This window comes from Rhinoderma darwinii (genome assembly GCF_050947455.1).
Source record: "Rhinoderma darwinii isolate aRhiDar2 chromosome 5 unlocalized genomic scaffold, aRhiDar2.hap1 SUPER_5_unloc_10, whole genome shotgun sequence".
NCBI lineage: Eukaryota > Metazoa > Chordata > Amphibia > Anura > Rhinodermatidae > Rhinoderma > Rhinoderma darwinii.
Genome location: NW_027461766.1, coordinates 141507 through 161067, shown reverse-complemented (window position 1 = coordinate 161067; position 19561 = coordinate 141507). Strand labels below are relative to the sequence as shown.

The 19561-nt window shown below is 47.8% G+C and overlaps 13 non-coding genes across 13 annotated transcripts; all 13 read right to left on the bottom strand.

Moving 5' to 3' along the window:
• Positions 1–752: 752 nt before the first annotated feature.
• LOC142684419 (U2 spliceosomal RNA) lies at positions 753–943 on the bottom strand. The gene has a single exon (XR_012854045.1). It is a non-coding gene; the product is annotated as a U2 spliceosomal RNA (small nuclear RNA).
• Positions 944–2219: 1276 nt separating this feature from the next.
• Positions 2220–2410, bottom strand: LOC142684418 (U2 spliceosomal RNA). The gene has a single exon (XR_012854044.1). It is a non-coding gene; the product is annotated as a U2 spliceosomal RNA (small nuclear RNA).
• A 1288-nt stretch (positions 2411–3698) lies between these two features.
• On the bottom strand, positions 3699–3889 carry LOC142684417 (U2 spliceosomal RNA). The gene has a single exon (XR_012854043.1). It is a non-coding gene; the product is annotated as a U2 spliceosomal RNA (small nuclear RNA).
• A 1284-nt stretch (positions 3890–5173) lies between these two features.
• On the bottom strand, positions 5174–5364 carry LOC142684416 (U2 spliceosomal RNA). The gene has a single exon (XR_012854042.1). It is a non-coding gene; the product is annotated as a U2 spliceosomal RNA (small nuclear RNA).
• Positions 5365–6645: 1281 nt separating this feature from the next.
• Positions 6646–6836, bottom strand: LOC142684415 (U2 spliceosomal RNA). The gene has a single exon (XR_012854041.1). It is a non-coding gene; the product is annotated as a U2 spliceosomal RNA (small nuclear RNA).
• A 1292-nt stretch (positions 6837–8128) lies between these two features.
• On the bottom strand, positions 8129–8319 carry LOC142684413 (U2 spliceosomal RNA). Its single transcript, XR_012854039.1, has one exon. It is a non-coding gene; the product is annotated as a U2 spliceosomal RNA (small nuclear RNA).
• A 1288-nt stretch (positions 8320–9607) lies between these two features.
• On the bottom strand, positions 9608–9798 carry LOC142684411 (U2 spliceosomal RNA). The gene has a single exon (XR_012854038.1). It is a non-coding gene; the product is annotated as a U2 spliceosomal RNA (small nuclear RNA).
• Positions 9799–11074: 1276 nt separating this feature from the next.
• LOC142684410 (U2 spliceosomal RNA) lies at positions 11075–11265 on the bottom strand. The gene has a single exon (XR_012854037.1). It is a non-coding gene; the product is annotated as a U2 spliceosomal RNA (small nuclear RNA).
• A 1292-nt stretch (positions 11266–12557) lies between these two features.
• Positions 12558–12748, bottom strand: LOC142684409 (U2 spliceosomal RNA). The gene has a single exon (XR_012854036.1). It is a non-coding gene; the product is annotated as a U2 spliceosomal RNA (small nuclear RNA).
• Positions 12749–14052: 1304 nt separating this feature from the next.
• On the bottom strand, positions 14053–14243 carry LOC142684408 (U2 spliceosomal RNA). The gene has a single exon (XR_012854035.1). It is a non-coding gene; the product is annotated as a U2 spliceosomal RNA (small nuclear RNA).
• Positions 14244–15535: 1292 nt separating this feature from the next.
• Positions 15536–15726, bottom strand: LOC142684407 (U2 spliceosomal RNA). Its single transcript, XR_012854034.1, has one exon. It is a non-coding gene; the product is annotated as a U2 spliceosomal RNA (small nuclear RNA).
• Positions 15727–17014: 1288 nt separating this feature from the next.
• LOC142684406 (U2 spliceosomal RNA) lies at positions 17015–17205 on the bottom strand. The gene has a single exon (XR_012854033.1). It is a non-coding gene; the product is annotated as a U2 spliceosomal RNA (small nuclear RNA).
• A 1280-nt stretch (positions 17206–18485) lies between these two features.
• On the bottom strand, positions 18486–18676 carry LOC142684405 (U2 spliceosomal RNA). The gene has a single exon (XR_012854032.1). It is a non-coding gene; the product is annotated as a U2 spliceosomal RNA (small nuclear RNA).
• Positions 18677–19561: the final 885 nt, after the last annotated feature.

The following is a 19561-nucleotide window of genomic DNA, read 5'->3' as shown; positions in this document are numbered from 1 at the left end:
ACAGCCGGCCGCCAGGCTGTCTTTTTTTTGCACAGCTAGTTGCCTCCAGGAGGCCACAAGAGGGAGACAAGGGACTGCAAAATGGAAAATAGGCATCCACCAACTTTACAGACAACTTCTCCTTGCTCCTACAACCTCCATCCTTGCACAGTTTGTTATTCTTCTAGGTAACATAGTAACAAATCCAAATTGCTGCTCTCTTTGTAGGCAAGCAAGGCTTTGTTGCAACTGCAATTCTTACTTCTTCTTGAAATGTAGGGACGACAGTACATTCCATCACATCCATCTAGTGTACACAGGTAGGTCCATTGTGGCGGGCAGGCGAGCGGGCGGGCTGCTTTATTGGCTGTTTGCTGTTCCCCTACTCCACTCCACTATTTGACTGTTGTGCTGCATCAATCAATCAATCAATCAATCAATCAATCAATCAATCAATCAATCAATCAATCAATCAGTGGCTGGCTCAGGTGCAGCTCTTTAACTTACCTAAAAGGGAGGGCGGAGAGAAGACAAGGAAGGTGAATGAGGTGTTCCAATGTGAAATGCCGGAAACACAGAAACACAGACGACACACAACAAGAGGTGGCAATCTATTCATTAATTGCATTTAATCAATGAGCTCATTATCACTCATGCATTGTCCAACAGGTGTTGAAATAATGGGATTAAAAGGGGAGATCCCTTCAGAAAGACAGAAACAATAGCAAAGACAAAAAACACTTTTGGAATCTGCTTTTAGTCAACACATAAGGAAAGGGTGCACCGGTCCTGGAAATACTGCAATACCAGGTCAATGCGTGGAGTGGACAGAGCAAGCTCTATTTCCATCTCCCTGTTCTAAAAATCCATTTAATATATGGTCCCCAGATAGGGGACGTATCAGATATTAAACTGATAAGAACAGATACTACACTTGATCTTAGCCAAAAGGCCGAGAAGCGATAACCCGAACGGGCCGCGCGTTGCCCGAGCCTGCCCGATACTGCTGTTCAGCCCTTGCAGCGATTCAGCCTACTTCTAGGCAATTCCATGGGGCCCTGCAGGCTCACACACTCACAGCTACACGGGAGGTGAATAAAGGCCGGAGAGGAAGCCAGACAGGATTTGCTTCTTTTGCTTGCACCACAATGCAGTGCTGAAAGAGGAGGAATCTACATAAAAACGCCTTCCTGGCAACGCCCAAATGCCCTGCTGCCATGCAGATAAACACTGGCAGCGGCAGCAAGTGCATGCCCACAGCCACCCCTTGTTCCTTCACACCTTGTATCAGCTGTAATCCAGTCCAGTCCAGTGCTGCCTGCTGAGCAGCACTGACCAACACTGCCTGGGCCCAGGCTTTTATCTCTGAGGCCCCATTATGATGTCAGAAAGCTGGCTCTGGAATCCTGAGGGCTCCACTATGACATGTGCAAAGTTCCGTCTGAACTTTATATAAGACGGTGAGGCTCAGTCAGTCACTCAGTGTTGCCTGAGAGGGCAACACTGCAACAGCCGGCCGCCAGGCTGTCTTTTTTTTGCACAGCTAGTTGCCTCCAGGAGGCCACAAGAGGGAGACAAGGGACTGCAAAATGGAAAATAGGCATCCACCAACTTTACAGACAACTTCTCCTTGCTCCTACAACCTCCATCCTTGCACAGTTTGTTATTCTTCTAGGTAACATAGTAACAAATCCAAATTGCTGCTCTCTTTGTAGGCAAGCAAGGCTTTGTTGCAACTGCAATTCTTACTTCTTCTTGAAATGTAGGGACGACAGTACATTCCATCACATCCATCTAGTGTACACAGGTAGGTCCATTGTGGCGGGCAGGCGAGCGGGCGGGCTGCTTTATTGGCTGTTTGCTGTTCCCCTACTCCACTCCACTATTTGACTGTTGTGCTGCATCAATCAATCAATCAATCAATCAATCAATCAATCAATCAGTGGCTGGCTCAGGTGCAGCTCTTTAACTTACCTAAAAGGGAGGGCGGAGAGAAGACAAGGAAGGTGAATGAGGTGTTCCAATGTGAAATGCCGGAAACACAGAAACACAGACGACACACAACAAGAGGTGGCAATCTATTCATTAATTGCATTTAATCAATGAGCTCATTATCACTCATGCATTGTCCAACAGGTGTTGAAATAATGGGATTAAAAGGGGAGATCCCTTCAGAAAGACAGAAACAATAGCAAAGACAAAAAACACTTTTGGAATCTGCTTTTAGTCAACACATAAGGAAAGGGTGCACCGGTCCTGGAAATACTGCAATACCAGGTCAATGCGTGGAGTGGACAGAGCAAGCTCTATTTCCATCTCCCTGTTCTAAAAATCCATTTAATATATGGTCCCCAGATAGGGGACGTATCAGATATTAAACTGATAAGAACAGATACTACACTTGATCTTAGCCAAAAGGCCGAGAAGCGATAACCCGAACGGGCCGCGCGTTGCCCGAGCCTGCCCGATACTGCTGTTCAGCCCTTGCAGCGATTCAGCCTACTTCTAGGCAATTCCATGGGGCCCTGCAGGCTCACACACTCACAGCTACACGGGAGGTGAATAAAGGCCGGAGAGGAAGCCAGACAGGATTTGCTTCTTTTGCTTGCACCACAATGCAGTGCTGAAAGAGGAGGAATCTACATAAAAATGCCTTCCTGGCAACGCCCAAATGCCCTGCTGCCATGCAGATAAACACTGGCAGCGGCAGCAAGTGCATGCCCACAGCCACCCCTTGTTCCTTCACACCTTGTATCAGCTGTAATCCAGTCCAGTCCAGTGCTGCCTGCTGAGCAGCACTGACCAACACTGCCTGGGCCCAGGCTTTTATCTCTGAGGCCCCATTATGATGTCAGAAAGCTGGCTCTGGAATCCTGAGGGCTCCACTATGACACGTGCAAAGTTCCGTCTGAACTTTATATAAGACGGTGAGGCTCAGTCAGTCACTCAGTGTTGCCTGAGAGGGCAACACTGCAACAGCCGGCCGCCAGGCTGTCTTTTTTTTGCACAGCTAGTTGCCTCCAGGAGGCCACAAGAGGGAGACAAGGGACTGCAAAATGGAAAATAGGCATCCACCAACTTTACAGACAACTTCTCCTTGCTCCTACAACCTCCATCCTTGCACAGTTTGTTATTCTTCTAGGTAACATAGTAACAAATCCAAATTGCTGCTCTCTTTGTAGGCAAGCAAGGCTTTGTTGCAACTGCAATTCTTACTTCTTCTTGAAATGTAGGGACGACAGTACATTCCATCACATCCATCTAGTGTACACAGGTAGGTCCATTGTGGCGGGCAGGCGAGCGGGCGGGCTGCTTTATTGGCTGTTTGCTGTTCCCCTACTCCACTCCACTATTTGACTGTTGTGCTGCATCAATCAATCAATCAATCAATCAATCAATCAATCAATCAATCAATCAATCAGTGGCTGGCTCAGGTGCAGCTCTTTAACTTACCTAAAAGGGAGGGCGGAGAGAAGACAAGGAAGGTGAATGAGGTGTTCCAATGTGAAATGCCGGAAACACAGAAACACAGACGACACACAACAAGAGGTGGCAATCTATTCATTAATTGCATTTAATCAATGAGCTCATTATCACTCATGCATTGTCCAACAGGTGTTGAAATAATGGGATTAAAAGGGGAGATCCCTTCAGAAAGACAGAAACAATAGCAAAGACAAAAAACACTTTTGGAATCTGCTTTTAGTCAACACATAAGGAAAGGGTGCACCGGTCCTGGAAATACTGCAATACCAGGTCAATGCGTGGAGTGGACAGAGCAAGCTCTATTTCCATCTCCCTGTTCTAAAAATCCATTTAATATATGGTCCCCAGATAGGGGACGTATCAGATATTAAACTGATAAGAACAGATACTACACTTGATCTTAGCCAAAAGGCCGAGAAGCGATAACCCGAACGGGCCGCGCGTTGCCCGAGCCTGCCCGATACTGCTGTTCAGCCCTTGCAGCGATTCAGCCTACTTCTAGGCAATTCCATGGGGCCCTGCAGGCTCACACACTCACAGCTACACGGGAGGTGAATAAAGGCCGGAGAGGAAGCCAGACAGGATTTGCTTCTTTTGCTTGCACCACAATGCAGTGCTGAAAGAGGAGGAATCTACATAAAAACGCCTTCCTGGCAACGCCCAAATGCCCTGCTGCCATGCAGATAAACACTGGCAGCGGCAGCAAGTGCATGCCCACAGCCACCCCTTGTTCCTTCACACCTTGTATCAGCTGTAATCCAGTCCAGTCCAGTGCTGCCTGCTGAGCAGCACTGACCAACACTGCCTGGGCCCAGGCTTTTATCTCTGAGGCCCCATTATGATGTCAGAAAGCTGGCTCTGGAATCCTGAGGGCTCCACTATGACACGTGCAAAGTTCCGTCTGAACTTTATATAAGACGGTGAGGCTCAGTCAGTCACTCAGTGTTGCCTGAGAGGGCAACACTGCAACAGCCGGCCGCCAGGCTGTCTTTTTTTTGCACAGCTAGTTGCCTCCAGGAGGCCACAAGAGGGAGACAAGGGACTGCAAAATGGAAAATAGGCATCCACCAACTTTACAGACAACTTCTCCTTGCTCCTACAACCTCCATCCTTGCACAGTTTGTTATTCTTCTAGGTAACATAGTAACAAATCCAAATTGCTGCTCTCTTTGTAGGCAAGCAAGGCTTTGTTGCAACTGCAATTCTTACTTCTTCTTGAAATGTAGGGACGACAGTACATTCCATCACATCCATCTAGTGTACACAGGTAGGTCCATTGTGGCGGGCAGGCGAGCGGGCGGGCTGCTTTATTGGCTGTTTGCTGTTCCCCTACTCCACTCCACTATTTGACTGTTGTGCTGCATCAATCAATCAATCAATCAATCAATTAATCAATCAATCAATCAATCAGTGGCTGGCTCAGGTGCAGCTCTTTAACTTACCTAAAAGGGAGGGCGGAGAGAAGACAAGGAAGGTGAATGAGGTGTTCCAATGTGAAATGCCGGAAACACAGAAACACAGACGACACACAACAAGAGGTGGCAATCTATTCATTAATTGCATTTAATCAATGAGCTCATTATCACTCATGCATTGTCCAACAGGTGTTGAAATAATGGGATTAAAAGGGGAGATCCCTTCAGAAAGACAGAAACAATAGCAAAGACAAAAAACACTTTTGGAATCTGCTTTTAGTCAACACATAAGGAAAGGGTGCACCGGTCCTGGAAATACTGCAATACCAGGTCAATGCGTGGAGTGGACAGAGCAAGCTCTATTTCCATCTCCCTGTTCTAAAAATCCATTTAATATATGGTCCCCAGATAGGGGACGTATCAGATATTAAACTGATAAGAACAGATACTACACTTGATCTTAGCCAAAAGGCCGAGAAGCGATAACCCGAACGGGCCGCGCGTTGCCCGAGCCTGCCCGATACTGCTGTTCAGCCCTTGCAGCGATTCAGCCTACTTCTAGGCAATTCCATGGGGCCCTGCAGGCTCACACACTCACAGCTACACGGGAGGTGAATAAAGGCCGGAGAGGAAGCCAGACAGGATTTGCTTCTTTTGCTTGCACCACAATGCAGTGCTGAAAGAGGAGGAATCTACATAAAAACGCCTTCCTGGCAACGCCCAAATGCCCTGCTGCCATGCAGATAAACACTGGCAGCGGCAGCAAGTGCATGCCCACAGCCACCCCTTGTTCCTTCACACCTTGTATCAGCTGTAATCCAGTCCAGTCCAGTGCTGCCTGCTGAGCAGCACTGACCAACACTGCCTGGGCCCAGGCTTTTATCTCTGAGGCCCCATTATGATGTCAGAAAGCTGGCTCTGGAATCCTGAGGGCTCCACTATGACACGTGCAAAGTTCCGTCTGAACTTTATATAAGACGGTGAGGCTCAGTCAGTCACTCAGTGTTGCCTGAGAGGGCAACACTGCAACAGCCGGCCGCCAGGCTGTCTTTTTTTTGCACAGCTAGTTGCCTCCAGGAAGCCACAAGAGGGAGACAAGGGACTGCAAAATGGAAAATAGGCATCCACCAACTTTACAGACAACTTCTCCTTGCTCCTACAACCTCCATCCTTGCACAGTTTGTTATTCTTCTAGGTAACATAGTAACAAATCCAAATTGCTGCTCTCTTTGTAGGCAAGCAAGGCTTTGTTGCAACTGCAATTCTTACTTCTTCTTGAAATGTAGGGACGACAGTACATTCCATCACATCCATCTAGTGTACACAGGTAGATCCATTGTGGCGGGCAGGCGAGCGGGCGGGCTGCTTTATTGGCTGTTTGCTGTTCCCCTACTCCACTCCACTATTTGACTGTTGTGCTGCATCAATCAATCAATCAATCAATCAATCAATCAATCAATCAATCAAGTGGCTGGCTCAGGTGCAGCTCTTTAACTTACCTAAAAGGGAGGGCGGAGAGAAGACAAGGAAGGTGAATGAGGTGTTCCAATGTGAAATGCCGGAAACACAGAAACACAGACGACACACAACAAGAGGTGGCAATCTATTCATTAATTGCATTTAATCAATGAGCTCATTATCACTCATGCATTGTCCAACAGGTGTTGAAATAATGGGATTAAAAGGGGAGATCCCTTCAGAAAGACAGAAACAATAGCAAAGACAAAAAACACTTTTGGAATCTGCTTTTAGTCAACACATAAGGAAAGGGTGCACCGGTCCTGGAAATACTGCAATACCAGGTCAATGCGTGGAGTGGACAGAGCAAGCTCTATTTCCATCTCCCTGTTCTAAAAATCCATTTAATATATGGTCCCCAGATAGGGGACGTATCAGATATTAAACTGATAAGAACAGATACTACACTTGATCTTAGCCAAAAGGCCGAGAAGCGATAACCCGAACGGGCCGCGCGTTGCCCGAGCCTGCCCGATACTGCTGTTCAGCCCTTGCAGCGATTCAGCCTACTTCTAGGCAATTCCATGGGGCCCTGCAGGCTCACACACTCACAGCTACACGGGAGGTGAATAAAGGCCGGAGAGGAAGCCAGACAGGATTTGCTTCTTTTGCTTGCACCACAATGCAGTGCTGAAAGAGGAGGAATCTACATAAAAACGCCTTCCTGGCAACGCCCAAATGCCCTGCTGCCATGCAGATAAACACTGGCAGCGGCAGCAAGTGCATGCCCACAGCCACCCCTTGTTCCTTCACACCTTGTATCAGCTGTAATCCAGTCCAGTCCAGTGCTGCCTGCTGAGCAGCACTGACCAACACTGCCTGGGCCCAGGCTTTTATCTCTGAGGCCCCATTATGATGTCAGAAAGCTGGCTCTGGAATCCTGAGGGCTCCACTATGACACGTGCAAAGTTCCGTCTGAACTTTATATAAGACGGTGAGGCTCAGTCAGTCACTCAGTGTTGCCTGAGAGGGCAACACTGCAACAGCCGGCCGCCAGGCTGTCTTTTTTTTGCACAGCTAGTTGCCTCCAGGAGGCCACAAGAGGGAGACAAGGGACTGCAAAATGGAAAATAGGCATCCACCAACTTTACAGACAACTTCTCCTTGCTCCTACAACCTCCATCCTTGCACAGTTTGTTATTCTTCTAGGTAACATAGTAACAAATCCAAATTGCTGCTCTCTTTGTAGGCAAGCAAGGCTTTGTTGCAACTGCAATTCTTACTTCTTCTTGAAATGTAGGGACGACAGTACATTCCATCACATCCATCTAGTGTACACAGGTAGGTCCATTGTGGCGGGCAGGCGAGCGGGCGGGCTGCTTTATTGGCTGTTTGCTGTTCCCCTACTCCACTCCACTATTTGACTGTTGTGCTGCATCAATCAATCAATCAATCAATCAATCAATCAATCAATCAATCAATCAATCAATCAGTGGCTGGCTCAGGTGCAGCTCTTTAACTTACCTAAAAGGGAGGGCAGAGAGAAGACAAGGAAGGTGAATGAGGTGTTCCAATGTGAAATGCCGGAAACACAGAAACACAGACGACACACAACAAGAGGTGGCAATCTATTCATTAATTGCATTTAATCAATGAGCTCATTATCACTCATGCATTGTCCAACAGGTGTTGAAATAATGGGATTAAAAGGGGAGATCCCTTCAGAAAGACAGAAACAATAGCAAAGACAAAAAACACTTTTGGAATCTGCTTTTAGTCAACACATAAGGAAAGGGTGCACCGGTCCTGGAAATACTGCAATACCAGGTCAATGCGTGGAGTGGACAGAGCAAGCTCTATTTCCATCTCCCTGTTCTAAAAATCCATTTAATATATGGTCCCCAGATAGGGGACGTATCAGATATTAAACTGATAAGAACAGATACTACACTTGATCTTAGCCAAAAGGCCGAGAAGCGATAACCCGAACGGGCCGCGCGTTGCCCGAGCCTGCCCGATACTGCTGTTCAGCCCTTGCAGCGATTCAGCCTACTTCTAGGCAATTCCATGGGGCCCTGCAGGCTCACACACTCACAGCTACACGGGAGGTGAATAAAGGCCGGAGAGGAAGCCAGACAGGATTTGCTTCTTTTGCTTGCACCACAATGCAGTGCTGAAAGAGGAGGAATCTACATAAAAACGCCTTCCTGGCAACGCCCAAATGCCCTGCTGCCATGCAGATAAACACTGGCAGCGGCAGCAAGTGCATGCCCACAGCCACCCCTTGTTCCTTCACACCTTGTATCAGCTGTAATCCAGTCCAGTCCAGTGCTGCCTGCTGAGCAGCACTGACCAACACTGCCTGGGCCCAGGCTTTTATCTCTGAGGCCCCATTATGATGTCAGAAAGCTGGCTCTGGAATCCTGAGGGCTCCACTATGACACGTGCAAAGTTCCGTCTGAACTTTATATAAGACGGTGAGGCTCAGTCAGTCACTCAGTGTTGCCTGAGAGGGCAACACTGCAACAGCCGGCCGCCAGGCTGTCTTTTTTTTGCACAGCTAGTTGCCTCCAGGAGGCCACAAGAGGGAGACAAGGGACTGCAAAATGGAAAATAGGCATCCACCAACTTTACAGACAACTTCTCCTTGCTCCTACAACCTCCATCCTTGCACAGTTTGTTATTCTTCTAGGTAACATAGTAACAAATCCAAATTGCTGCTCTCTTTGTAGGCAAGCAAGGCTTTGTTGCAACTGCAATTCTTACTTCTTCTTGAAATGTAGGGACGACAGTACATTCCATCACATCCATCTAGTGTACACAGGTAGGTCCATTGTGGCGGGCAGGCGAGCGGGCGGGCTGCTTTATTGGCTGTTTGCTGTTCCCCTACTCCACTCCACTATTTGACTGTTGTGCTGCATCAATCAATCAATCAATCAATCAATCAATCAATCAATCAATCAATCAATCAGTGGCTGGCTCAGGTGCAGCTCTTTAACTTACCTAAAAGGGAGGGCGGAGAGAAGACAAGGAAGGTGAATGAGGTGTTCCAATGTGAAATGCCGGAAACACAGAAACACAGACGACACACAACAAGAGGTGGCAATCTATTCATTAATTGCATTTAATCAATGAGCTCATTATCACTCATGCATTGTCCAACAGGTGTTGAAATAATGGGATTAAAAGGGGAGATCCCTTCAGAAAGACAGAAACAATAGCAAAGACAAAAAACACTTTTGGAATCTGCTTTTAGTCAACACATAAGGAAAGGGTGCACCGGTCCTGGAAATACTGCAATACCAGGTCAATGCGTGGAGTGGACAGAGCAAGCTCTATTTCCATCTCCCTGTTCTAAAAATCCATTTAATATATGGTCCCCAGATAGGGGACGTATCAGATATTAAACTGATAAGAACAGATACTACACTTGATCTTAGCCAAAAGGCCGAGAAGCGATAACCCGAACGGGCCGCGCGTTGCCCGAGCCTGCCCGATACTGCTGTTCAGCCCTTGCAGCGATTCAGCCTACATCTAGGCAATTCCATGGGGCCCTGCAGGCTCACACACTCACAGCTACACGGGAGGTGAATAAAGGCCGGAGAGGAAGCCAGACAGGATTTGCTTCTTTTGCTTGCACCACAATGCAGTGCTGAAAGAGGAGGAATCTACATAAAAACGCCTTCCTGGCAACGCCCAAATGCCCTGCTGCCATGCAGATAAACACTGGCAGCGGCAGCAAGTGCATGCCCACAGCCACCCCTTGTTCCTTCACACCTTGTATCAGCTGTAATCCAGTCCAGTCCAGTGCTGCCTGCTGAGCAGCACTGACCAACACTGCCTGGGCCCAGGCTTTTATCTCTGAGGCCCCATTATGATGTCAGAAAGCTGGCTCTGGAATCCTGAGGGCTCCACTATGACACGTGCAAAGTTCCGTCTGAACTTTATATAAGACGGTGAGGCTCAGTCAGTCACTCAGTGTTGCCTGAGAGGGCAACACTGCAACAGCCGGCCGCCAGGCTGTCTTTTTTTTGCACAGCTAGTTGCCTCCAGGAGGCCACAAGAGGGAGACAAGGGACTGCAAAATGGAAAATAGGCATCCACCAACTTTACAGACAACTTCTCCTTGCTCCTACAACCTCCATCCTTGCACAGTTTGTTATTCTTCTAGGTAACATAGTAACAAATCCAAATTGCTGCTCTCTTTGTAGGCAAGCAAGGCTTTGTTGCAACTGCAATTCTTACTTCTTCTTGAAATGTAGGGACGACAGTACATTCCATCACATCCATCTAGTGTACACAGGTAGGTCCATTGTGGCGGGCAGGCGAGCGGGCGGGCTGCTTTATTGGCTGTTTGCTGTTCCCCTACTCCACTCCACTATTTGACTGTTGTGCTGCATCAATCAATCAATCAATCAATCAATCAATCAATCAATCAGTGGCTGGCTCAGGTGCAGCTCTTTAACTTACCTAAAAGGGAGGGCGGAGAGAAGACAAGGAAGGTGAATGAGGTGTTCCAATGTGAAATGCCGGAAACACAGAAACACAGACGACACACAACAAGAGGTGGCAATCTATTCATTAATTGCATTTAATCAATGAGCTCATTATCACTCATGCATTGTCCAACAGGTGTTGAAATAATGGGATTAAAAGGGGAGATCCCTTCAGAAAGACAGAAACAATAGCAAAGACAAAAAACACTTTTGGAATCTGCTTTTAGTCAACACATAAGGAAAGGGTGCACCGGTCCTGGAAATACTGCAATACCAGGTCAATGCGTGGAGTGGACAGAGCAAGCTCTATTTCCATCTCCCTGTTCTAAAAATCCATTTAATATATGGTCCCCAGATAGGGGACGTATCAGATATTAAACTGATAAGAACAGATACTACACTTGATCTTAGCCAAAAGGCCGAGAAGCGATAACCCGAACGGGCCGCGCGTTGCCCGAGCCTGCCCGATACTGCTGTTCAGCCCTTGCAGCGATTCAGCCTACTTCTAGGCAATTCCATGGGGCCCTGCAGGCTCACACACTCACAGCTACACGGGAGGTGAATAAAGGCCGGAGAGGAAGCCAGACAGGATTTGCTTCTTTTGCTTGCACCACAATGCAGTGCTGAAAGAGGAGGAATCTACATAAAAACGCCTTCCTGGCAACGCCCAAATGCCCTGCTGCCATGCAGATAAACACTGGCAGCGGCAGCAAGTGCATGCCCACAGCCACCCCTTGTTCCTTCACACCTTGTATCAGCTGTAATCCAGTCCAGTCCAGTGCTGCCTGCTGAGCAGCACTGACCAACACTGCCTGGGCCCAGGCTTTTATCTCTGAGGCCCCATTATGATGTCAGAAAGCTGGCTCTGGAATCCTGAGGGCTCCACTATGACACGTGCAAAGTTCCGTCTGAACTTTATATAAGACGGTGAGGCTCAGTCAGTCACTCAGTGTTGCCTGAGAGGGCAACACTGCAACAGCCGGCCGCCAGGCTGTCTTTTTTTTGCACAGCTAGTTGCCTCCAGGAGGCCACAAGAGGGAGACAAGGGACTGCAAAATGGAAAATAGGCATCCACCAACTTTACAGACAACTTCTCCTTGCTCCTACAACCTCCATCCTTGCACAGTTTGTTATTCTTCTAGGTAACATAGTAACAAATCCAAATTGCTGCTCTCTTTGTAGGCAAGCAAGGCTTTGTTGCAACTGCAATTCTTACTTCTTCTTGAAATGTAGGGACGACAGTACATTCCATCACATCCATCTAGTGTACACAGGTAGGTCCATTGTGGCGGGCAGGCGAGCGGGCGGGCTGCTTTATTGGCTGTTTGCTGTTCCCCTACTCCACTCCACTATTTGACTGTTGTGCTGCATCAATCAATCAATCAATCAATCAATCAATCAATCAATCAATCAATCAATCAATCAGTGGCTGGCTCAGGTGCAGCTCTTTAACTTACCTAAAAGGGAGGGCGGAGAGAAGACAAGGAAGGTGAATGAGGTGTTCCAATGTGAAATGCCGGAAACACAGAAACACAGACGACACACAACAAGAGGTGGCAATCTATTCATTAATTGCATTTAATCAATGAGCTCATTATCACTCATGCATTGTCCAACAGGTGTTGAAATAATGGGATTAAAAGGGGAGATCCCTTCAGAAAGACAGAAACAATAGCAAAGACAAAAAACACTTTTGGAATCTGCTTTTAGTCAACACATAAGGAAAGGGTGCACCGGTCCTGGAAATACTGCAATACCAGGTCAATGCGTGGAGTGGACAGAGCAAGCTCTATTTCCATCTCCCTGTTCTAAAAATCCATTTAATATATGGTCCCCAGATAGGGGACGTATCAGATATTAAACTGATAAGAACAGATACTACACTTGATCTTAGCCAAAAGGCCGAGAAGCGATAACCCGAACGGGCCGCGCGTTGCCCGAGCCTGCCCGATACTGCTGTTCAGCCCTTGCAGCGATTCAGCCTGCTTCTAGGCAATTCCATGGGGCCCTGCAGGCTCACACACTCACAGCTACACGGGAGGTGAATAAAGGCCGGAGAGGAAGCCAGACAGGATTTGCTTCTTTTGCTTGCACCACAATGCAGTGCTGAAAGAGGAGGAATCTACATAAAAACGCCTTCCTGGCAACGCCCAAATGCCCTGCTGCCATGCAGATAAACACTGGCAGCGGCAGCAAGTGCATGCCCACAGCCACCCCTTGTTCCTTCACACCTTGTATCAGCTGTAATCCAGTCCAGTCCAGTGCTGCCTGCTGAGCAGCACTGACCAACACTGCCTGGGCCCAGGCTTTTATCTCTGAGGCCCCATTATGATGTCAGAAAGCTGGCTCTGGAATCCTGAGGGCTCCACTATGACACGTGCAAAGTTCCGTCTGAACTTTATATAAGACGGTGAGGCTCAGTCAGTCACTCAGTGTTGCCTGAGAGGGCAACACTGCAACAGCCGGCCGCCAGGCTGTCTTTTTTTTGCACAGCTAGTTGCCTCCAGGAGGCCACAAGAGGGAGACAAGGGACTGCAAAATGGAAAATAGGCATCCACACACTTTACAGACAACTTCTCCTTGCTCCTACAACCTCCATCCTTGCACAGTTTGTTATTCTTCTAGGTAACATAGTAACAAATCCAAATTGCTGCTCTCTTTGTAGGCAAGCAAGGCTTTGTTGCAACTGCAATTCTTACTTCTTCTTGAAATGTAGGGACGACAGTACATTCCATCACATCCATCTAGTGTACACAGGTAGGTCCATTGTGGCGGGCAGGCGAGCGGGCGGGCTGCTTTATTGGCTGTTTGCTGTTCCCCTACTCCACTCCACTATTTGACTGTTGTGCTGCATCAATCAATCAATCAATCAATCAATCAATCAATCAATCAATCAATCAATCAGTGGCTGGCTCAGGTGCAGCTCTTTAACTTACCTAAAAGGGAGGGCGGAGAGAAGACAAGGAAGGTGAATGAGAAGGAAGGTGAATGAGGTGTTCCAATGTGAAATGCCGGAAACACAGAAACACAGACGACACACAACAAGAGGTGGCAATCTATTCATTAATTGCATTTAATCAATGAGCTCATTATCACTCATGCATTGTCCAACAGGTGTTGAAATAATGGGATTAAAAGGGGAGATCCTTTCAGAAAGACAGAAACAATAGCAAAGACAAAAAACACTTTTGGAATCTGCTTTTAGTCAACACATAAGGAAAGGGTGCACCGGTCCTGGAAATACTGCAATACCAGGTCAATGCGTGGAGTGGACAGAGCAAGCTCTATTTCCATCTCCCTGTTCTAAAAATCCATTTAATATATGGTCCCCAGATAGGGGACGTATCAGATATTAAACTGATAAGAACAGATACTACACTTGATCTTAGCCAAAAGGCCGAGAAGCGATAACCCGAACGGGCCGCGCGTTGCCCGAGCCTGCCCGATACTGCTGTTCAGCCCTTGCAGCGATTCAGCCTACTTCTAGGCAATTCCATGGGGCCCTGCAGGCTCACACACTCACAGCTACACGGGAGGTGAATAAAGGCCGGAGAGGAAGCCAGACAGGATTTGCTTCTTTTGCTTGCACCACAATGCAGTGCTGAAAGAGGAGGAATCTACATAAAAACGCCTTCCTGGCAACGCCCAAATGCCCTGCTGCCATGCAGATAAACACTGGCAGCGGCAGCAAGTGCATGCCCACAGCCACCCCTTGTTCCTTCACACCTTGTATCAGCTGTAATCCAGTCCAGTCCAGTGCTGCCTGATGAGCAGCACTGACCAACACTGCCTGGGCCCAGGCTTTTATCTCTGAGGCCCCATTATGATGTCAGAAAGCTGGCTCTGGAATCCTGAGGGCTCCACTATGACACGTGCAAAGTTCCGTCTGAACTTTATATAAGACGGTGAGGCTCAGTCAGTCACTCAGTGTTGCCTGAGAGGGCAACACTGCAACAGCCGGCCGCCAGGCTGTCTTTTTTTTGCACAGCTAGTTGCCTCCAGGAGGCCACAAGAGGGAGACAAGGGACTGCAAAATGGAAAATAGGCATCCACCAACTTTACAGACAACTTCTCCTTGCTCCTACAACCTCCATCCTTGCACAGTTTGTTATTCTTCTAGGTAACATAGTAACAAATCCAAATTGCTGCTCTCTTTGTAGGCAAGCAAGGCTTTGTTGCAACTGCAATTCTTACTTCTTCTTGAAATGTAGGGACGACAGTACATTCCATCACATCCATCTAGTGTACACAGGTAGGTCCATTGTGGCGGGCAGGCGAGCGGGCGGGCTGCTTTATTGGCTGTTTGCTGTTCCCCTACTCCACTCCACTATTTGACTGTTGTGCTGCATCAATCAATCAATCAATCAATCAATCAATCAATCAATCAATCAATCAATCAATCAGTGGCTGGCTCAGGTGCAGCTCTTTAACTTACCTAAAAGGGAGGGCGGAGAGAAGACAAGGAAGGTGAATGAGGTGTTCCAATGTGAAATGCCGGAAACACAGAAACACAGACGACACACAACAAGAGGTGGCAATCTATTCATTAATTGCATTTAATCAATGAGCTCATTATCACTCATGCATTGTCCAACAGGTGTTGAAATAATGGGATTAAAAGGGGAGATCCCTTCAGAAAGACAGAAACAATAGCAAAGACAAAAAACACTTTTGGAATCTGCTTTTAGTCAACACATAAGGAAAGGGTGCACCGGTCCTGGAAATACTGCAATACCAGGTCAATGCGTGGAGTGGACAGAGCAAGCTCTATTTCCATCTCCCTGTTCTAAAAATCCATTTAATATATGGTCCCCAGATAGGGGACGTATCAGATATTAAACTGATAAGAACAGATACTACACTTGATCTTAGCCAAAAGGCCGAGAAGCGATAACCCGAACGGGCCGCGCGTTGCCCGAGCCTGCCCGATACTGCTGTTCAGCCCTTGCAGCGATTCAGCCTACTTCTAGGCAATTCCATGGGGCCCTGCAGGCTCACACACTCACAGCTACACGGGAGGTGAATAAAGGCCGGAGAGGAAGCCAGACAGGATTTGCTTCTTTTGCTTGCACCACAATGCAGTGCTGAAAGAGGAGGAATCTACATAAAAACGCCTTCCTGGCAACGCCCAAATGCCCTGCTGCCATGCAGATAAACACTGGCAGCGGCAGCAAGTGCATGCCCACAGCCACCCCTTGTTCCTTCACACCTTGTATCAGCTGTAATCCAGTCCAGTCCAGTGCTGCCTGCTGAGCAGCACTGACCAACACTGCCTGGGCCCAGGCTTTTATCTCTGAGGCCCCATTATGATGTCAGAAAGCTGGCTCTGGAATCCTGAGGGCTCCACTATGACACGTGCAAAGTTCCGTCTGAACTTTATATAAGACGGTGAGGCTCAGTCAGTCACTCAGTGTTGCCTGAGAGGGCAACACTGCAACAGCCGGCCGCCAGGCTGTCTTTTTTTTGCACAGCTAGTTGCCTCCAGGAGGCCACAAGAGGGAGACAAGGGACTGCAAAATGGAAAATAGGCATCCACCAACTTTACAGACAACTTCTCCTTGCTCCTACAACCTCCATCCTTGCACAGTTTGTTATTCTTCTAGGTAACATAGTAACAAATCCAAATTGCTGCTCTCTTTGTAGGCAAGCAAGGCTTTGTTGCAACTGCAATTCTTACTTCTTCTTGAAATGTAGGGACGACAGTACATTCCATCACATCCATCTAGTGTACACAGGTAGGTCCATTGTGGCGGGCAGGCGAGCGGGCGGGCTGCTTTATTGGCTGTTTGCTGTTCCCCTACTCCACTCCACTATTTGACTGTTGTGCTGCATCAATCAATCAATCAATCAATCAATCAATCAATCAATCAATCAATCAATCAGTGGCTGGCTCAGGTGCAGCTCTTTAACTTACCTAAAAGGGAGGGCGGAGAGAAGACAAGGAAGGTGAATGAGGTGTTCCAATGTGAAATGCCGGAAACACAGAAACACAGACGACACACAACAAGAGGTGGCAATCTATTCATTAATTGCATTTAATCAATGAGCTCATTATCACTCATGCATTGTCCAACAGGTGTTGAAATAATGGGATTAAAAGGGGAGATCCCTTCAGAAAGACAGAAACAATAGCAAAGACAAAAAACACTTTTGGAATCTGCTTTTAGTCAACACATAAGGAAAGGGTGCACCGGTCCTGGAAATACTGCAATACCAGGTCAATGCGTGGAGTGGACAGAGCAAGCTCTATTTCCATCTCCCTGTTCTAAAAATCCATTTAATATATGGTCCCCAGATAGGGGACGTATCAGATATTAAACTGATAAGAACAGATACTACACTTGATCTTAGCCAAAAGGCCGAGAAGCGATAACCCGAACGGGCCGCGCGTTGCCCGAGCCTGCCCGATACTGCTGTTCAGCCCTTGCAGCGATTCAGCCTACTTCTAGGCAATTCCATGGGGCCCTGCAGGCTCACACACTCACAGCTACACGGGAGGTGAATAAAGGCCGGAGAGGAAGCCAGACAGGATTTGCTTCTTTTGCTTGCACCACAATGCAGTGCTGAAAGAGGAGGAATCTACATAAAAACGCCTTCCTGGCAACGCCCAAATGCCCTGCTGCCATGCAGATAAACACTGGCAGCGGCAGCAAGTGCATGCCCACAGCCACCCCTTGTTCCTTCACACCTTGTATCAGCTGTAATCCAGTCCAGTCCAGTGCTGCCTGCTGAGCAGCACTGACCAACACTGCCTGGGCCCAGGCTTTTATCTCTGAGGCCCCATTATGATGTCAGAAAGCTGGCTCTGGAATCCTGAGGGCTCCACTATGACACGTGCAAAGTTCCGTCTGAACTTTATATAAGACGGTGAGGCTCAGTCAGTCACTCAGTGTTGCCTGAGAGGGCAACACTGCAACAGCCGGCCGCCAGGCTGTCTTTTTTTTGCACAGCTAGTTGCCTCCAGGAGGCCACAAGAGGGAGACAAGGGACTGCAAAATGGAAAATAGGCATCCACCAACTTTACAGACAACTTCTCCTTGCTCCTACAACCTCCATCCTTGCACAGTTTGTTATTCTTCTAGGTAACATAGTAACAAATCCAAATTGCTGCTCTCTTTGTAGGCAAGCAAGGCTTTGTTGCAACTGCAATTCTTACTTCTTCTTGAAATGTAGGGACGACAGTACATTCCATCACATCCATCTAGTGTACACAGGTAGGTCCATTGTGGCGGGCAGGCGAGCGGGCGGGCTGCTTTATTGGCTGTTTGCTGTTCCCCTACTCCACTCCACTATTTGACTGTTGTGCTGCATCAATCAATCAATCAATCAATCAATCAATCAATCAATCAATCAGTGGCTGGCTCAGGTGCAGCTCTTTAACTTACCTAAAAGGGAGGGCGGAGAGAAGACAAGGAAGGTGAATGAGGTGTTCCAATGTGAAATGCCGGAAACACAGAAACACAGACGACACACAACAAGAGGTGGCAATCTATTCATTAATTGCATTTAATCAATGAGCTCATTATCACTCATGCATTGTCCAACAGGTGTTGAAATAATGGGATTAAAAGGGGAGATCCCTTCAGAAAGACAGAAACAATAGCAAAGACAAAAAACACTTTTGGAATCTGCTTTTAGTCAACACATAAGGAAAGGGTGCACCGGTCCTGGAAATACTGCAATACCAGGTCAATGCGTGGAGTGGACAGAGCAAGCTCTATTTCCATCTCCCTGTTCTAAAAATCCATTTAATATATGGTCCCCAGATAGGGGACGTATCAGATATTAAACTGATAAGAACAGATACTACACTTGATCTTAGCCAAAAGGCCGAGAAGCGATAACCCGAACGGGCCGCGCGTTGCCCGAGCCTGCCCGATACTGCTGTTCAGCCCTTGCAGCGATTCAGCCTACTTCTAGGCAATTCCATGGGGCCCTGCAGGCTCACACACTCACAGCTACACGGGAGGTGAATAAAGGCCGGAGAGGAAGCCAGACAGGATTTGCTTCTTTTGCTTGCACCACAATGCAGTGCTGAAAGAGGAGGAATCTACATAAAAACGCCTTCCTGGCAACGCCCAAATGCCCTGCTGCCATGCAGATAAACACTGGCAGCGGCAGCAAGTGCATGCCCACAGCCACCCCTTGTTCCTTCACACCTTGTATCAGCTGTAATCCAGTCCAGTCCAGTGCTGCCTGCTGAGCAGCACTGACCAACACTGCCTGGGCCCAGGCTTTTATCTCTGAGGCCCCATTATGATGTCAGAAAGCTGGCTCTGGAATCCTGAGGGCTCCACTATGACACGTGCAAAGTTCCGTCTGAACTTTATATAAGACGGTGAGGCTCAGTCAGTCACTCAGTGTTGCCTGAGAGGGCAACACTGCAACAGCCGGCCGCCAGGCTGTCTTTTTTTTGCACAGCTAGTTGCCTCCAGGAGGCCACAAGAGGGAGACAAGGGACTGCAAAATGGAAAATAGGCATCCACCAACTTTACAGACAACTTCTCCTTGCTCCTACAACCTCCATCCTTGCACAGTTTGTTATTCTTCTAGGTAACATAGTAACAAATCCAAATTGCTGCTCTCTTTGTAGGCAAGCAAGGCTTTGTTGCAACTGCAATTCTTACTTCTTCTTGAAATGTAGGGACGACAGTACATTCCATCACATCCATCTAGTGTACACAGGTAGGTCCATTGTGGCGGGCAGGCGAGCGGGCGGGCTGCTTT